This window comes from Halichoerus grypus, chromosome 15 (assembly GCF_964656455.1).
Source record: "Halichoerus grypus chromosome 15, mHalGry1.hap1.1, whole genome shotgun sequence".
Taxonomy (NCBI): domain Eukaryota; kingdom Metazoa; phylum Chordata; class Mammalia; order Carnivora; family Phocidae; genus Halichoerus; species Halichoerus grypus.
In genome coordinates this window covers 24,625,094-24,642,087 of record NC_135726.1, presented here as the reverse complement: position 1 = coordinate 24,642,087, position 16,994 = coordinate 24,625,094, and the positions used below count along the sequence as shown (strand labels likewise).

The window sequence follows — 16,994 nt, the reverse complement described above, 5'->3', positions numbered from 1 at the left end:
TGGGGAGTGTGAAGTAAAGACACTGCCTGAGGACTGACAGTAGTTTCTTTCAGCTGGAGAACAGACTCTGGGTGGGAGGGAAAAGAGGTAAGTCCAGAGAGGTCAGCGTGGGTAGGATTTAAATTTTCTATTGTGCTTTTATTCTTCACTTTTCATGTATGTATCCCAACAGACAGTGATTTCAAATATGTGTCATGGAAATCCCTATGGCCTTTACTGAAAGTAATATGGCAGTGGGGCTCCTCAGTGGCCACAATGCCAAACAGTTGAGTTGTCTCTTTGTTCTTCTGTTGTACCCTCCACATCACAACTCTGTGGGAAAGGGCAGCTGCAGGGTGCAGTGAATATTAATCTCAGATCAGCAAGCTGATCAGGGAAGGAAAATGCTATCTAGAGACACCCAGGAGGGAAATGACTCCAATTAATGTGATAGCTTATGATTATTTGTTATTATTTTTTTTAAATTTATTTTAAAGGGATTGATAACTTTATTTGAAACTGGAAGCGAATAAATTTGACCTGTAAGGGAGAATTGAATAATGATTTTGGAAGATGTATTTCAAGTGGTGCTAAAGGGCTTTTAATTATTCAGGGTTAGAGTTCTCACAGAGCACCCAGAGAGGCCCTGTTTAACTCCCCACAGGAGGGAGATTGCCTTTTAATGGGATTAGTCAATAGCATCACCAAAGTCACATGGTCTACTCATTACGCTACATGCATATAATAATTATACTGTACCTATATAGTATTCAGAAATATGTGTGAATGAATTCTCTCTATAATGTATGTGGGTGATGTGTGTATAATGTAGGTTGCAGATTATGTGTAAGATAATGCTAGTGTTGATACTGCGCTTGTTCTATGCCAGTTTATATATATATAGATATGAATATGCACACGCACTGGCATGCACACACACTTAATCCTCACAATAACTCTATGATGTAGGTACTATTGCTCTCCCCTTTCAAGAAAAGAAATTAAGAAACAACAGAGATTAGGTAACTTGCTTAATATGTATATACGCATATTTTCGTGTGTGTGTGGGGTGTTGGTTGTTGTATGGATAATAAATATATAGCAAGGTAGATAGAGATGCAGATGAAATTAGATTTACAAATACTGGTGTGGCTACTAAGACATGTCCTTTGCTTCCATGACCTTAACGTACTGTGGTAACTTAAAATAGACATTTGAAATAGATCAGTAGACCAGAAGATTTTTAATGATATTTTATTGGCCATAGTCATTTAATATGTCTCGTGAGTCAAGCAATGAATTAGCTTAAGCTTGAATCAAACACAAGAAATAAAGAAAACATTGTACAGAGATTTTATAGTCTCTAGAATGGAAATTTCAACATTTTTATTCTAGTTGCCCCTCCTTTCATCCTATCAACCTTTTGAAAAAAATAGAGATGATCCAGAGGCTATTTTCTTTGATTTTTCAAGATTTACACCACCGCCAGTAAGTTCAGCATTATGATTTGTAGAAGGAATTTTGCTAATATTTATACATACTTAGCATTCATTCCTCTCATAGGGTCATCAGATGCTGTGGTTAGTTGTTTGGCACATTCAGACAGTCTGCATGAAGGCCCTGATGCCAGACAGCCACGAAGGGAGAGAGTAAACATGAACATTTTGCATTGGATTTATTCAGCTGTTTTGGAACCTGTTTCTTTAAGGTGATTAACACTGGAGTACAACAAACACTATAGTTAAAAAAAATTCCTTAGAATTTGTCCATCTGAGGGGAGAAAAATTTGGCATAACTGTCCTTTAATTCTCACTTAGTTTCAGCTGAGGGATATTCTCTGGGTATATTCTACAGTCCTGGTGTCCCTCTCTCCAGCCAGGAATGCCACAGAAATTCTTCAAGTGCTTGCTTTAGGACGCCACAGTACGAATGGGATTGGTGAGTCTGAGGAGACATGGGTATCTGCTACCGATATTCGATAACCTACCCTTCCCATTTCTGCACAACTCTCCGCTATTACAAAGGATATTTGAAGTATACATACATTGGCCACCCCTTTGGAGAATTGTTATCTCATTAACGTCGATATCTTACATGTGCAATAGGCCTTTCCATGTATTAGCTTGTATAATTCTTAAAAGAATGATATTTCTGTTCTTATTTTACAGTCAGTGACATGGTACCTAAATAGTTTTTAACTGTGTTTCTAAGGACAAAGAGTGAGTGAAATATTAGAACTAAAAGCAAGACAAACTGAGGGTGCCCACGCAGCACTTTTCCTCTGGAAACTAAGGAGTTTTCTTCAGGTTAGATTGTACCAAGGCTTTATCTCCTCAATGCGTGTGAAAGACTTGGCAATAATTCTTGTGGAGACCAAAATTGTCAGAGCTTCAATCCAAGGTTGTCTTCAAAGATTATAGGGTTACTTGTTGGAGAACATTCTCTCAAAACAACCACAGAATGTTTTCAGGGAAGTTCCATGGAAAGAAAAATCTAATCAACACCTGGCGGAAGTTAATTAGGATGTCTGGTATAAAGGCAGTGAGGTGATTTGGAATTTACATTGGGTTGAGGCAGAGACCTGTTTCTAATGTAGTCTGTGCCATCAATCAGCTGTGTGACATGGATTAAATCACTTGTCCTCATGGAGCCTCAAGTTCCCCTCTATAAATGGAGCTCTTGTACTTAAAATGTATTTTAAAACTCTGAAGAGAGAAGTGACATTGCATTTAAGTAGGAAATTGCTTTACAAATATTGATGATTGTATGTATTTTGAGAGAACTCAGCACTTTGGAGTATTAGTGTAGAATGCTTTGGGTAGTTAGACTTTCCTACACTGGATTGAAACTCATTAAATCCCATTTCCCTAATCTCTCTCTTTATTCCCTCTCCCCTCTCTCTCCTCTCTCACCCCACCTCTTCCTTCTCTCATGCCCCCTTTCTCCCTAGCTTCATTTCTGTCTTCTGGTTCTGTACAGGTAAAAAAGAACCACAATATTGCTTGCTTATCCATCATTGGCCATATATGGCTTTTTTTTTTTTCAAGTAAAATGATTACCCAATTAAAGTGAACACTTGGAGGAAATAATGGCTGAAATGCTCAGTAATTTTAGGTTATGCTGAAAAAAGACTGATTTGAGTCTTTTCTTCGGGTCAGTGTGCTTGAAAAGGAATAACGCTTAATGGGTTCAGCCAAAGTCAGCCTGGCAATTTGCCTACAATCTATTGTCAGACAGTAAATTACAGAAGTAGTTGGTCATCACACATACTCATCAGCTCACCAATACAGAGAAGCCAATGACAATTTATGGGAAAAATAACCAAAATATGTATCACATTTATTCTATTCAGAATCAAAATTTTTTTTAACATTTATTTTTTTCCTAGTTAAGTTTCAACTTATCTAAGAGTCTGTCAGGATGACAGAAACTCATTTAGAATCCATGAGGACAGCTGACAGAAAGTGCATTAAGAATTAGATTTTGAATCAAAGAATGAAAGCTTTAAATCACTACAGTCAAGTCAGTGGGACAAGATTGATACCAGATGCTATTTTGTTCATGTTATTAAAGAAGTATTCCAGCCTTGAAGAGACCTTGTCACTACAGAGCTTCTGTCTATGTAAATAAGGATGAAGTGAATATATCTTTTGTCAATGATAAAAACCGTTCAGTGCCTTACAGCAACAGGCTTGGTTGTATAAGAAGGACCATGAAAGTTGGAAGACCCACAGAGATCATATATGCCTTATTTCCTCATTGTGTCTGTGGGAGAACTGAAACCCCCTCGGAGAAGGTTAGCAGCTGTATTGTGGATACGTAGACTCTTTAAATCATGTAGTCTGGGTAAGGGCTCAGTCATTGTCTAGAGAGGTCACTTTGGGAGAAACACTGGGTCACTGTAGCCATCATAGTAGAAGCCATTCATTTCCTGTGTATTTTAGTCTTCTCAGCATTCATTCCACTTTCGTTCAGCATCTCACTTCATTCTTTGGGAACTACTACTTCCCATTGCATATGTTCTTTTTTTTAAATTTAAATTCAGTTAATTAACATACTTAGTTTCAGAGGTAGAGTTTAGTGATTCATCAGTTGCGTATAACATCCAGTGCTCATTCCATCAAGTTCCCTCCTCAATGCCCATCACCCAGTTACCCTTTGCCCCCCACCTACCTCCACTCCAGCAACCCTGTTTGTTTCCCATGATTAAGAGTCTCTTATGGTTTGTCTCCCTCTCTGATTTCGTCTAATTTTATTTTTCCCTCCCTTCCCCTAATGATCCTCTGCCTTGTTTCTTAAATTCCACATATGCGTAAAATCACGATAATTGTCTTTCTCTGATTGACTTATTTCGCTTAGCATAATACTCTCTAGTTCCATCCATGTTGTTGCACCTGGTAAGATTTCATTATTCAGTCCACTGCGTATGTTCTTGATGGGACTTTCCATTCAGTTATTCTACCCTTCCCAGGCACACAGTGTGAGTTCTTGACACAGATTGAGTCCACCAGTCTCTCCCTATCGGGAAATAAACTCTTGAGAAAAGCAACACAAATACAGAAAAGATTTAGAGCTGACTTATTCTGGTAGAGTGTTCCTGGAGACAGTGTCTGTCTTGGTTGCCCAAACCTCCAAAAGTCCCCTGGGTTTTCTCCTTTGAGCTGCTTGATCACCTTTCACTAACATCCATTTTTAACTTGATTTCAGTGTTCTCTGTTGCCCACAACCAAAAAAAAAAAAAAAAAAACCCTCCAAAAAACAAAACTGAAATATTTTTATGTATAAAATGGGGCAATTATACTTTACTCACAAAGATGGTATCATAGTTTTTCATAAAATAATGTATATTAAAATCACTGGCTTAGAGAATAAAACCTGAATCCAATAAATATTATTTTCTTGGTTTTAAGATCTTTCCTATATAATCTCATTTTTATTCCTGACTTCTCTTAAGATGCTTGAGGGGATCCATGGCTCAGTATCTCTAAGAAACTCTCTGTGAGGGGATACTTTCTCCTTTTGATCCTTTTGAGCACTAGCTAATGGTTATCCAGCCACACCCTTGTCTTTCTCTTCAGGGAACACTATCTAACAGAACACAGTTTCCTAGTTTTAGCATCCTTTACAACCCAAATAGGCTGAGAATTTCCTGGATCATTAAGACCTGGTTTCTTGTTAAAAGTTTTTTCTCAATTTATCTCTTTACTTTTGTGTTTTACCATCAGCACCAACAACAGAGAAGAAATCTAGCCACAACTTTATCACGTTGTTTGGAATTCTCAGCTAAAAACCCCAATTCATTGCTTAGGAGTCCCGCTTTCCACATAGTTGCGGACAGAATTTAGCTGGGCTCCCTGGCACTATATAACGAGGATGCCTTTCCTCTAGTTCTCAAAATCATGTTCCTTATTTCCTTCTGAGCCTCAGTGGCAGTGCTTTTAGCATTCATATTTCTACCAACATTCTGTTCATGACAATATATGTATTCTCTAAGATAATACAGACTTTCTCTCTCGTTCTCTTCACTTCCTTCTGAGCCCTCACCTTTTATGCTTGTATTTCTGTCAACAGTCTGTTGAATGCAATCGGCTTTTTCCATCCTGCACCTTAAAATTCTTTAAGCATTGACTTATGACCCAATTCCAAAGCCACTTCTACATTTTTAGGTATTTTTTTAGAACAACACCCCATTTTTTTTAAAGATTTTATTTATTTATTTGACAGAGAGAGAGCACAAGTAGGCAAAGCGGCAGGAAGAGGGAGAGGGAGAAGCAGGCTTCCCACTGAGCAGGGAGCCTGATGTGGGGCTCGATCTCAGGACCCTGGGACCATAACCTGAGCCGAAGGCAGGCGCTTAACGACTGAGGCACCCAGGCACCCCGAACAGCGCCCCATTCTTTAGTACTAAAATCCATATTAGTTTTCTGTGACTGCTGTTAGAAATTACCACAAACTTGATGACTTTGAACAACCGAAATTTAGGGATGCCTGGGTGGCTCAGTCGTTAAGCATCTGCCTTCGGCTCAGGTCATGATCCCAGGGTCCTGGGATCGAGCCCCGCATCGGACTCCTTGCTCAGCGGGAAGCCTGCTTCTGTTCCCTCTCTCACTGTCTCTCTGTCAAATAAATAAATAAAATCTTAAAAACAAAAACAAAAACAAAAATGTATTGTCTGCTAGTTCTGGAAGCCAGAAGTCTGAAATCAGTGTAACTGGGCTGATATATGGAAGCCAGTAGGTTTAGACTCTGTCTAGAAATTCTAAGGGGGAATCTGTTTCTTGCCTTACCAGCTTCCAGTGGCCACTGGCTTTTGGGCTTGTGGCCGCATTCTCCTTTTCTCCTGTGTCAAATCTCCCTGTCTTTCTCTTACAAAGATACATGTAATTGCATTGAAGGCCCATCTGGATTATCCAGGATAATCTCCCCATTTCATGATCCTTAATTTAGCTACATCTGAAAAGTCCTCTTGTGTCATAAAAAGTAATATTCACTGATTCCACACATTAGAACATGGACATTTTGTGGGGAGCAGTTATTCAGCTTACCCCATGCTTGCCCTAGCCTTGGTTCTGCCTACTGCAATTCCATACAAAGCTATTTCCATAATTGGCCCTCATGTGACACTTGGGAACCTCTCACATTTAGCTGACTAAAAGAATTTCATGTAGGAGAATACAAGACATTTGAATTCTGAATTTTGTTAAGGGGTTTTATTTACTCAAAGTAACTTAATAAGGAACCAGATGGTTATTACACACACACAAACACACATGCGTGCACACATGTGAGTGAGCACACACATGCACACACACATACACATATGTACATTCATGTGCATGCCTGCCTAAATTGGCATATGGTGGATCCTCATTTTTAAAATTTTAAATTTTACAGAAATCATTTGAAGACGTGCATTAATCTATAGTAACATTGGCAGGAGTTCTTTGACACAGCTTTTATTTGAAAATGACAATATTTTATTTAATGGGAGATTGATGGAACCAATCTGTGCAATGGAAATTACGAAGAATTTTACCATTTTTGTACAGTTGAACGTTACCATATTCAAACATGATAAAGGGATGAATTCAAATATCTTCCCAATTTCTTTCTAAGTAATTGATGTGAATTTTTAGCCAACTTCAGCTACTGAGTTGTTTTTCTACTTTAATCTGACGTTGTCTTCGTTTCTTCCACTGCGCAACCTGTCGTCTTCTGTTTTTCTTGCCCCACAGTTTTCAGCAGAAGGTGTATTTGTTTCCTATTGCTGCTATATCAAATTACCACAAACACAGTGGCTTAAGACAACACCAGTTCATTCCCTTATGGGTCTGAAAGCTCTAGAGACTGGGGGAGGATGCATTTCTTTGTCTTTTCTGGTTGACAGAGGCTGCCTGCATTCCTTGGCTAGAACCGAACTTTCCTCCCAGCTGCATAGCATCATCCAGTCTCTCTCTCTATATGGCTCTCATCCTGTTGCTTTTTCTGACTCTGCCCTTCCTGTCTCCCTTTTATAAACACTCTGTGATTATATCGGGCCCATGTAGATAATCTAAGATAAACTCCATATCGCAATATACTTAATCAAATCTGAAAAGTTCCTTTTAACCATGTAAAGTAATATATTCCCAGGATCTAGGGATTAAGATGTGGACATTTTGGGAGGACCACTCTTCAGCATACCACAGTCAACAGACTGTTGATAGAAATACACAGCAAATTTTAAAATCCATGTCTTTATTACTTTTTGCACAAAATATCATTGCTAATACAAATGGTCAAAATTGCATTTAAATATATGTGGGAGGGTATATTTTAAATTTAATGTAAAGAGCAACTTTCACATGGAATCTGAGACAGAGATGGAATCCTTCATCGAGCAGAAACACAGATTCCATGATGCTTCTAATGTAATATAATTAAACATCCACTTTAACTGCAAGAAATTTCTGACCTGTGTTTCACCACTGCATGGTCAGTATTGTGTGGGCTATCCATAGCCTTTTGATGAGAGGCAGGTGAAGGAAAAGGAGGAGAGTTATTTAGAGCAGAGGGACTCTCCTGCCTTGGTTAAGTTAAGGAGACATGAGTAATGAACAGAAAGAGCAGGATCAAGGGGGGGAATTGGAGGGAGAGATGAACCATGAGAGACTGTGGACTCTGAGAAACAAACAGGGTTTTAGAGGGGAGGGGGGAGGGGGATTGGTTAGCCCGGTGACGGGTATTAAGGAGGGCATGTACTGCATGGAGCACTGGGTGTTATACGAAAACAATGGATCGTGGATCACCACATCAAAAACCAATGATGTATTGTATGGTGACTAACATAACATAATAAAATTAAAAAAAAAAAAGCAGGATCAGGAGAGATGATCCATTGATGGTCTTCAACTAGAGGGGAGAACATATTCCATTTAATTAGAGGTGGGATGAATGTAGTGCAGAGTTTGGAAGACAAGGTTTCATAGTATGCCATTCCTTTAGCAAGCTGGTGACATTGGTCAACTCTCTTTACCTCTTTGGACATAATGAGCTCAGCCTGTTGACTTCTTTTTTTTTTTTTTTTTTTAAAGATTTTATTTATTTATTTGACAGAGAGAGACACAGCGAGAGAGGGAACACAAGCAGGGGGAGTGGGAGAGGGAGAAGCAGGCTTCCCGCCGAACAGGGAGCCCGATGCGGGGCTCGATCCCAGGACCCTGGGATCATGACCTGAGCCGAAGCAGACGCTTAACGACTGAGCCACCCAGGCGCCCCCAGCCTGTTGACTTCTAAATTCTTCCTCAGTCCTGACCCTAAAGGATTAGCCTTGAAATTTACTGATGTTGCCTCTCTAGCTTAATCTTTTACACTAATGGAAATATTAGTTGCAAGTACTGGGGGAAGAATGCATTTTAATAACTAACAGAATTGCTGCTTCTGAGGAAGTGGTAGAGAAGTATTTATCAAAGGCATCTTGCTTATAGCAATAAGAAATGTCAGCAGAGGAAAGAAAGTGAATTAAACAGTTAAGTACTTTGTAATCTGAGGCTGAAAGATGCTGCCTGAGTGGAGACTATTCATATTAGGGGAAAGTTCTACTTTTCTAAATCCCGTCAGACAACATTACATGTTCGACACAGATTTTTACTGCTTACATGACTATATGATGGAAAATACCCAATTACTGGAAACCACGGAGTGATTTGGGGCTTACTGAAATGTGTTCTTTGGTGACTATGAGAAATAAAAAACCAATGCCTTAAACTGGGTTAAAATCACTTCATTATTCTCAAGGTTCTAGAGTATCATTGCACAGCATTTTATGTAATCATTTGTTTCATCCATTCATTTTTAATCAACCAGCAGAATATTCACTGAATAAATATGCTGTAGGCTACACTAATAAACAAGTTACAAAGATGAATTAGACATAAGCCTTACACATCAGGAGCTTACTGTCTATCTGGGAGAAATAAGATATAGCCGCAACTATGAGAAAACAGGGTATAATATGCTATTTGCAACCTGAACCCTGTAGAAGGTATAAATTAAATGGGTGGTCTCTGCAGCTAACTGCTAGAATTTGAATCCTAATTCTACACTACTTACCAGCTGTATTAACCTGGGTAAGTTATGTAGACTCTGTCTATGCCCAGGGAGTTGTGAGTGTTAAATAATGTGTAAAATACTTAAAATAATACCTGTCCCAAACTAGGGCATGTTCTTAGAATAATACTTTTGGGGAGATGAAGGCAGGGAAAGAACAAAAAGGGGTTTCTGATATCCTGGTAATGCTGTTTCTTGGTCTGGTTACTGCTTACAAGGGTATGTTCCCTTGGTGAAAATTCAACAAGCTATATACTGATTATATTTTTAAATTTCCTGAAAGTATATTTCTTCATTAAAAATGTAAAATACAGTGCTTCCATCATAGCATGCTCAAAACAAATATCAATTATACTCAAATCACAAATCTTAGAAGCTCCAAAGTGGGAGCAGTCACTTCTGTCTGCCAGCAATGGGGGGCATGATTTCAGGGAACAGGATATTTGAACTAGAGCCTCAAGTTGAGTTGGGTTATAGACATACTTAAATAAGTCAAGAACTTCCATTAAAAAACCCCAATGTGGGTGCCTGGGTGGCTCAGTTGGTTAAGCGACTGCCTTCGGCTCAGGTCATGATCCTGGAGTCCCTGGATCGAGTCCCGCATCGGGCTCCCTGCTCGGCAGGGAGTCTGCTTCTCCCTCTGACCCTCCCCCCTCTCATGCTCTCTCTCTCAAATAAATAAATAAAATCTTTAAAAAAAAAAAACAACCCAATGTACCACGTATTCAGGAAAGTATCATGATTCAGGTTGTTGACCTATCTCAGTTCGAATACCAGCTCTGTGGTTTAATATCTGTTTATCTTTTGGAAACTACTTAAACTCTTTGAAGCAGTTTCCTCCTCTATACAAGTCCCTACTTGACAGGATTATTGTGAAGGCTATCTGAAGTAGCATACACAGTGTCCTTGTCAGAGAGATAAGTGCATTAGAAAAACTCAAGAACAGTTGTGATGATGGTATAATGTAATGACATCTGCCTGAGCTGAGAGATGTGGTGTGTGTCTAGGGTAGCACCAAATGCCAGTTTGCCCTAAAGTGATTTAACTCATTTATATCAGTTTTAAGGACCCCAGATTATCTATTAGAACCAATGAACTTTGTAGGTATTGAAATGGGAAAAAAATGAGATGATATGTTCATTTTTTAAAATTTTTATTTTATTCCTCATAATCATTAATATTGTAGACTCCATTTTTTTTAATCTGGTACTAAATTTCTGAACTTCATTTTAATTAAATAATGGAGGTAGTAATTACAAGGACTGCTAATTCTCCAGTTCCTTTGAAATTTAAAATATTACCAAAGAATCATGTGCAGATCTTGCTATAAAATTTTATTCAATATCTCTAGCCCAGGATGAATTATTTTTTTTTAACTATGACGAAGGACTAATTAAAAAAAATGGAATCCAGTGAGGTTGAATTATCAAGACATATTTCACAAGGGAGCAGAACTTCTAGTGATCAGAAGTACCAGACCTATTATTCTTGATTTATGTAGAAGTCAACATAAGGGGAACTTTAGTTAATCTGTTGGGTCATCCATTCACCAGTACTATTCAGTGGATGGTATTTTCCGTGTTTGTGGCTCCTCAAGCAGTAGAGGTAACATGTATAGATTATGGATACTTTTACGGATCCCTCCAGACAATACCTGCTCCCTGGAGGTGCTCATCTTCTTGCTATTTTGAGATCTTCTCACATCTTTGTGGGGTTGTCTCTACTTGGAATGCCATTTCTGTCTTTGCACTCAGCCTCCTACTTAAAGGTCTCCTTTCCCTGCTACTCAAACACACCCAGACACACACATTGTTCCCTGTACTTCTACACTGAGTGCACATGCTTCTCTTTCTGCTTGTGCTTACCCATCACTCCAGGAGCCTGGATCCATTGTCCACTTTTTCCTTCCTGCTCCAGTGCCCAGGAGGCTGATTCCAACTGCTCACCCCACTTTCACCACTCTTACCTGGTGGCATCTACTTGGGCTAAGTCTATGTATGAGAGGTACCCGTGGGAGATTGCAAGATGGGAGAGGAGAGGAGTCGATGGGAGAGGGAGTTGTTCTTTCCTGTTCTGTATTTGTTTAAGCATAGATGTGCCAGTCCATGACTCCTTTCCAGTCAGTCTCTCCTTCATGGCTCTAATCCACACTGTGTTCCAGTGACTGCATTTCCTCTTCTTGCTCTTTTTGTCTCAGGATGAGAATGTATCCCCACTGTTGCTCATTTCTGGGTGCCTCACCACCCCTAATCCCCCTCACATATATGTATTTGGTCTCTATATGGATTCTTGAGCTGGATTCAGTATCCTGTTGAGAGCCTGAATCATACAGTATGTAACTGTTAATAACTTTTCAAATCAAATAATAATCATCTTTTAAGATATTTTTTCTACACAGAGATCTTCTGAAAGTCATGGATTTCTATTCCACTTTGTACAGAATAGTGCCTAGAATGTAATAGGTTAAGTAAATATTTTCTAGAAAACACAAATATTATTTGTGTATCTACATGTATGTTTTTCAACAAATATAACGCTTGAAGAGCTTAAAGTCTACTCCATGGTGTAAAATAGCATAGGATAAACAGTAAGTGATAAATGCTAGGTGAGAGATTCGGTATTAAGAAAAAAAATAGTCATCATGAGGCATTTTAGAAGGTCTTTTGGAAGTGTTGATAATGAATCGTGAAGGGTATTTTTTAGATATAATTGATGACCTTGAGAGAGGTTGAGGTTTGTTGCTTTAGCTTGTCCAGCATCCTTTACCCCTTTCTGTAATAACAGCACACATGGCCTTCTAAGTCTTCTAAGTCCACATATTTTGCATGTGAGCAAGCACCCACCCATCTCTGGCTTCACAGAGAGACGTGCAACTAAATGCTCCTGAGTCTTAACTCCATTTCCCACAGCCACACTGATAGGTTCAGAAACAGGCACGTGATCCCACTTGGACGATTACGTTCCCAATTGGGCTCCTTAGATTCACTTAGCCACATCCTTCTCTTTTCTCTCTTTTTGGATTAACACTCCTATTGTACAGGTTGTCACTACACTCTGAGATTTGGATAAAACACCAAAGTGTGGGGCATGGAGTCTGAGTTTCTGGGAACAATGCGGGCTAATTGTGAAATAGGCAGATTCCATTTCCTTTCTTTTTCTTGTTAGGAGTCTCAGACAAGGTTTTCCCATTCAGTCCTTCTCGGGAAGTCCCATGTGCCCAGTGAATATGCCACCTGGGACTACTTCATCTGGGTCTCTGAAGAATAGGTAGTATATTAAAGCCCTTATATTGCAGTGTAGCACATGTTTATTTACTTCATTGTTCTTTTCCCCTTACCTTTACTGCCTTGGTTTGAACCTCTTAAAAAAGTGTTAGTACTTTAATCCTTGCTTCAGTCTCTGTTTTGTGCGAAAATCAGTCTAAACCAGAGCCATATTTGACACATTTGTTGGAACTTTTCAGAAAGAACCTTTTCTGCTAGTTTGTAAAATCTGTAGAATGCAAACCTGGTGGTATCTTGAAAAGAGAGTTTGAGATTGAAGTCAACAGGAAAAACACAGATAAAGAATGGTGACAGATCCCTGAGGATATTATTCAAGGACTTGGATAGAGCTTTGATTAATGGAGGCTTTATTACTGGATTTTTCAGTTACATGAGCCAAGAAATGGCCATTTTTTAATGTTTTGTATGAGTTAGTTTTTTCTCTTTTGCAACAATCCCCAAATCCTGTGTATTTATTTAATTTTAAGAGCAAAAGTCATTATAATCCAGATGAAACTCATATTTATAATATTCTTGTAGCTCTGAGTTTAGAAAGAGAGATTGGATTAAAAAGGCTGACTAAAACCAAAAGTTGGATTGTGCTGGATATCAAGTTAAAAAACAAAAACAAAAACATTCAGCATGCTTTCTTTTAGAAAGTAAGGATACAAGGAAGGTATTTGACCAAATAGGAGGGCAGATTGAAAAAAGATACCTTTAAGAAAAAAGAAAACAGAAGTCTGTATTAATTTTCTATTGCTGACATAACACATGATCACAAACTCTGTGGCTTCAGAGAACAAAAATTTATTATCTTACAGTTGTGGAAGTCAAAAGCTCAAAATCAGCCTTATGGGGCTAAAGTCAGAATATCAGTTAAGGCTGTTTCCTTATGGAGGCATTAGGTGAAAATCATTTCCTTGCCGTTTCTAGTTTGTAGAGGCTGTCCACACTCCTTGGCTTATAGCCCCCTTCTATCTTCAAAGACTGCGCTGTCTGGTCAAATCTTTCTATCTATAATTTTGACTCTGATTATTCTGCCTACCTCCTCTCTTTTTAAAGGATCCTTGGGATAACACTGAGCCCACCCAGATAATCTTGAATAATCCCTGCATTTTAAAATCAGCTGATTAGAAACCTTAATTCCATCTGCTGCCGTGATTACCCTTTGCCATGTAATGTAGCATATTCACAAATTCCAGGAATTAGACCCGGGATATCTTTGGAAGGCCATTATCCTACGTGCTAATGTTAAGAAAAAGAACCCATTGAATATTGTTGTATTCTGCTTCATCCAAGGCCAGCCTTATTTTTCAGGGGAATAAAAAATAACCTGACATGTTCCACCAAAATGATTTTGGCAGAAAAGAAGTCTGGGAGTGTTAAAATTTGTTTTAACAGAGAGAAATGTTATTGGCCTAGCTCATCTATTTTGGAAGTTGATGTCAGAAATGTAACATGTATTTTATTATTTGTATGGTGTGATAATAAGTCTTAAAAGGTACTTAACTCTAAATGCATCTGCGAAGCCCCTTTTGCCATGAAAAATAATATATTCATAGGTTTAGGGGATTAGGACGTGGCATCATTAAGCAGCTATTATTCTGCCTATCATAGAATCTCATATGTTACTATTATTAGAATGTTTGGGTTCTCCATTTACAAATACTAGTGACATACTAAGAATTTTGGCAACATGTGTGATAGGTCAAATTTTGGTTCTCCCCATATGGAAACTTAATGGAGCTAATAATATTCACTCGACATTTACTCAGTTCAGGATGGGGCCAAGCAGAAACAAAGCACACGACAAAATAAAACAAAGATCAGCAACAAAGTGACAGGTAGGAATTACTTTAATTATCCCCATTTTGTAGATAAGGAATATAGATGAAGGTAGATATTAGATGAGTTGCCTGTGTTGACTTCTGTAGTCACTGGTACATCAGGAATTTGAGATTAAATTTGGTTTGAAATCTAGTAAAGTTTAAAGCGTACCACATAATTTTAATTCCTACCGTTTAAGAGTAAGGAGTTAAATATAGTCAGCAGAGTTCAAATAATATCTAAATTAGGGAATAGCCTTTTTCATGATATAGTTTTCATATGTTCAAGTTCAATATCTGTTTATAGTAAAAATTTGCAATGCAAGTCAAAAGATTACAAGTAAAATTGACATGGACATGCATTATATGAGTACATTTCAGGGATTTTTACATTGATGAGGCAAACATTGATCTACTCAGATATTAAAGTATTTAATAATAGCTTTATTTTGAGCCTTCTGTTTGAAATCTCTAAAAATTAAAGATTGCAATCTTCTGTAGACACTATTACTAAAATTGAATTGTTACAAGTTTATGAAAGATCATTATACTAAATTATTTTAGAACCCTTGATAAATGTTGATAAGGATTTGAAAATTGGCATTTTGTTCAACCTCTATTAAATATAGACATATTTATACTTTGGATGTGGCAAACTACATTCATTCCATGCAGAAGACTGAGAATTGCTTCAAAGATAGCATACAAAGTATCACATTTCCCCTGAGGATAGTCTTTTAAAAAATCTATCTTACAATTGCTGTTTGCCATGATCAGTCAATATTCAGTCTTTGAAAAAAGAACATTAGCTTGTTGAACCATAATTCAAAATAACTTACAATTTAATCTTATTTTAAAAACACTCTAGTTAATTGTAATTAATGTTTGACAGTTTGAAAGACATCTGTTATATTAACATAATGATCTTCTTACACATGAAATGCTGCACATTAAAAACTCAGCAGAGTTGAATTATGGGTATTTTGTAAATAAAAGAAAATCTTCAGTAAAAACAAGTAGTTCTTTCCATTATTTGCTAAACAGTTTTTTCTCCTCTTGACAAAATAATGAATGAAACATACATGTTTCTTCATAAGGGAAATGAACTTCCCACTGTTTTGTTATAAACTTGGTTATTCTGGAGACCCTTTGGTTCTGTATTTTATAATTTGAGTCATTGACGTACTGTATGATTTCATGTGTTTATTCATTGTCAGCTGTGATTATTGGAGGTCACTTAGACTCTTAGATTATTCCATGCTATTGCAAACAATATTATCAATAAACAAGTAAATGAATGAGCAAACTCTTAACAAAAACATTTTGCCACATAGTTAATTCCTCAAATCAGTGGTTCTAAACCTAGGGGACATTTAGCAATGTGCGGAAATATTTTTGGTTGTCCACAGGCTAGGGATGCTGCTAAACATTCTATAGGAAAACCCCATTCCAGTCTAATCTAAAATGTCAATAGTGCCAAAGTTGAGAAACCCTTCCTTAAATAATAAAAATCAAAAAGCAGATTTTAAAACATCAATATATTGACACAGCAAGGAGTAACTCTGACACAGGAAATGTACAGAGGCAAAATTTATAAATGCAAACCAATCTACCTGAGTCTCCTGTCTATTCAATCCATAGATTCGTGATGATGAAAAGTTAGTTTTGAATGGAGCTTTGGACTCACATTCTAAGGCAAAGGAACCTAGGACTGATTTTGTGAAGGCTCAGTTTCACTATGTGTTTATGTTTCTCTCTCTTCAAAAAAAAATGAAAAGCTGAAATAAAGACATGAATTACTGTATTAGAAAAATAAAAGGCTGGAGACAAACCATAAGAGACTCTTAATCTCAGGAAACAAACTGAGCGTTGCTGGAGTGGAGGGGGGTGGGAGGGATGGGTGGCTGGGTGTTGGACATTGGGGAGGGTATGTGCTATGGTGAGTGCTGCGAATTGTGTCAGACTGATGAATCACAGATCTGTACCCCTGAAACAAATAATACGTTATATGTTAAGAAAAAAATAAATAAATGGCTAACAGTAGCAGAATAATTTTAAACTGGGATGGTGTTAATACGCAAACATGTTCATTTGCTAGAATTGTGTAGAATGTTTTATTTAAGCTTCCTGTTGAGAAACGTAAAGAGGGAAGCTTGCAGAATTGTGAGACCTTCAGAGTCCTTAAATTTAATGCTAAATATAGTTGCTCCTGCATTACTTACGCATTATCTAATACAATGCCTGCAACATAGGAGTCACTCAATAAATGTGCCAAATTATTGAGCTTTCTGTGGGCAGTAATTAATAATTAAATTAATAAATAATAAAATAATGATTA

At 37.7% G+C, this 16,994-nt stretch overlaps 1 long non-coding RNA gene across 1 annotated transcript in view; it reads left to right on the top strand.

Annotated features, from left to right (window-relative positions):
• The window catches only part of LOC144380248 (uncharacterized), an 882,993-nt gene that overhangs the window by 750,177 nt on the left and 115,822 nt on the right, over window positions 1-16,994 (top strand). The window lies entirely within an intron of this gene.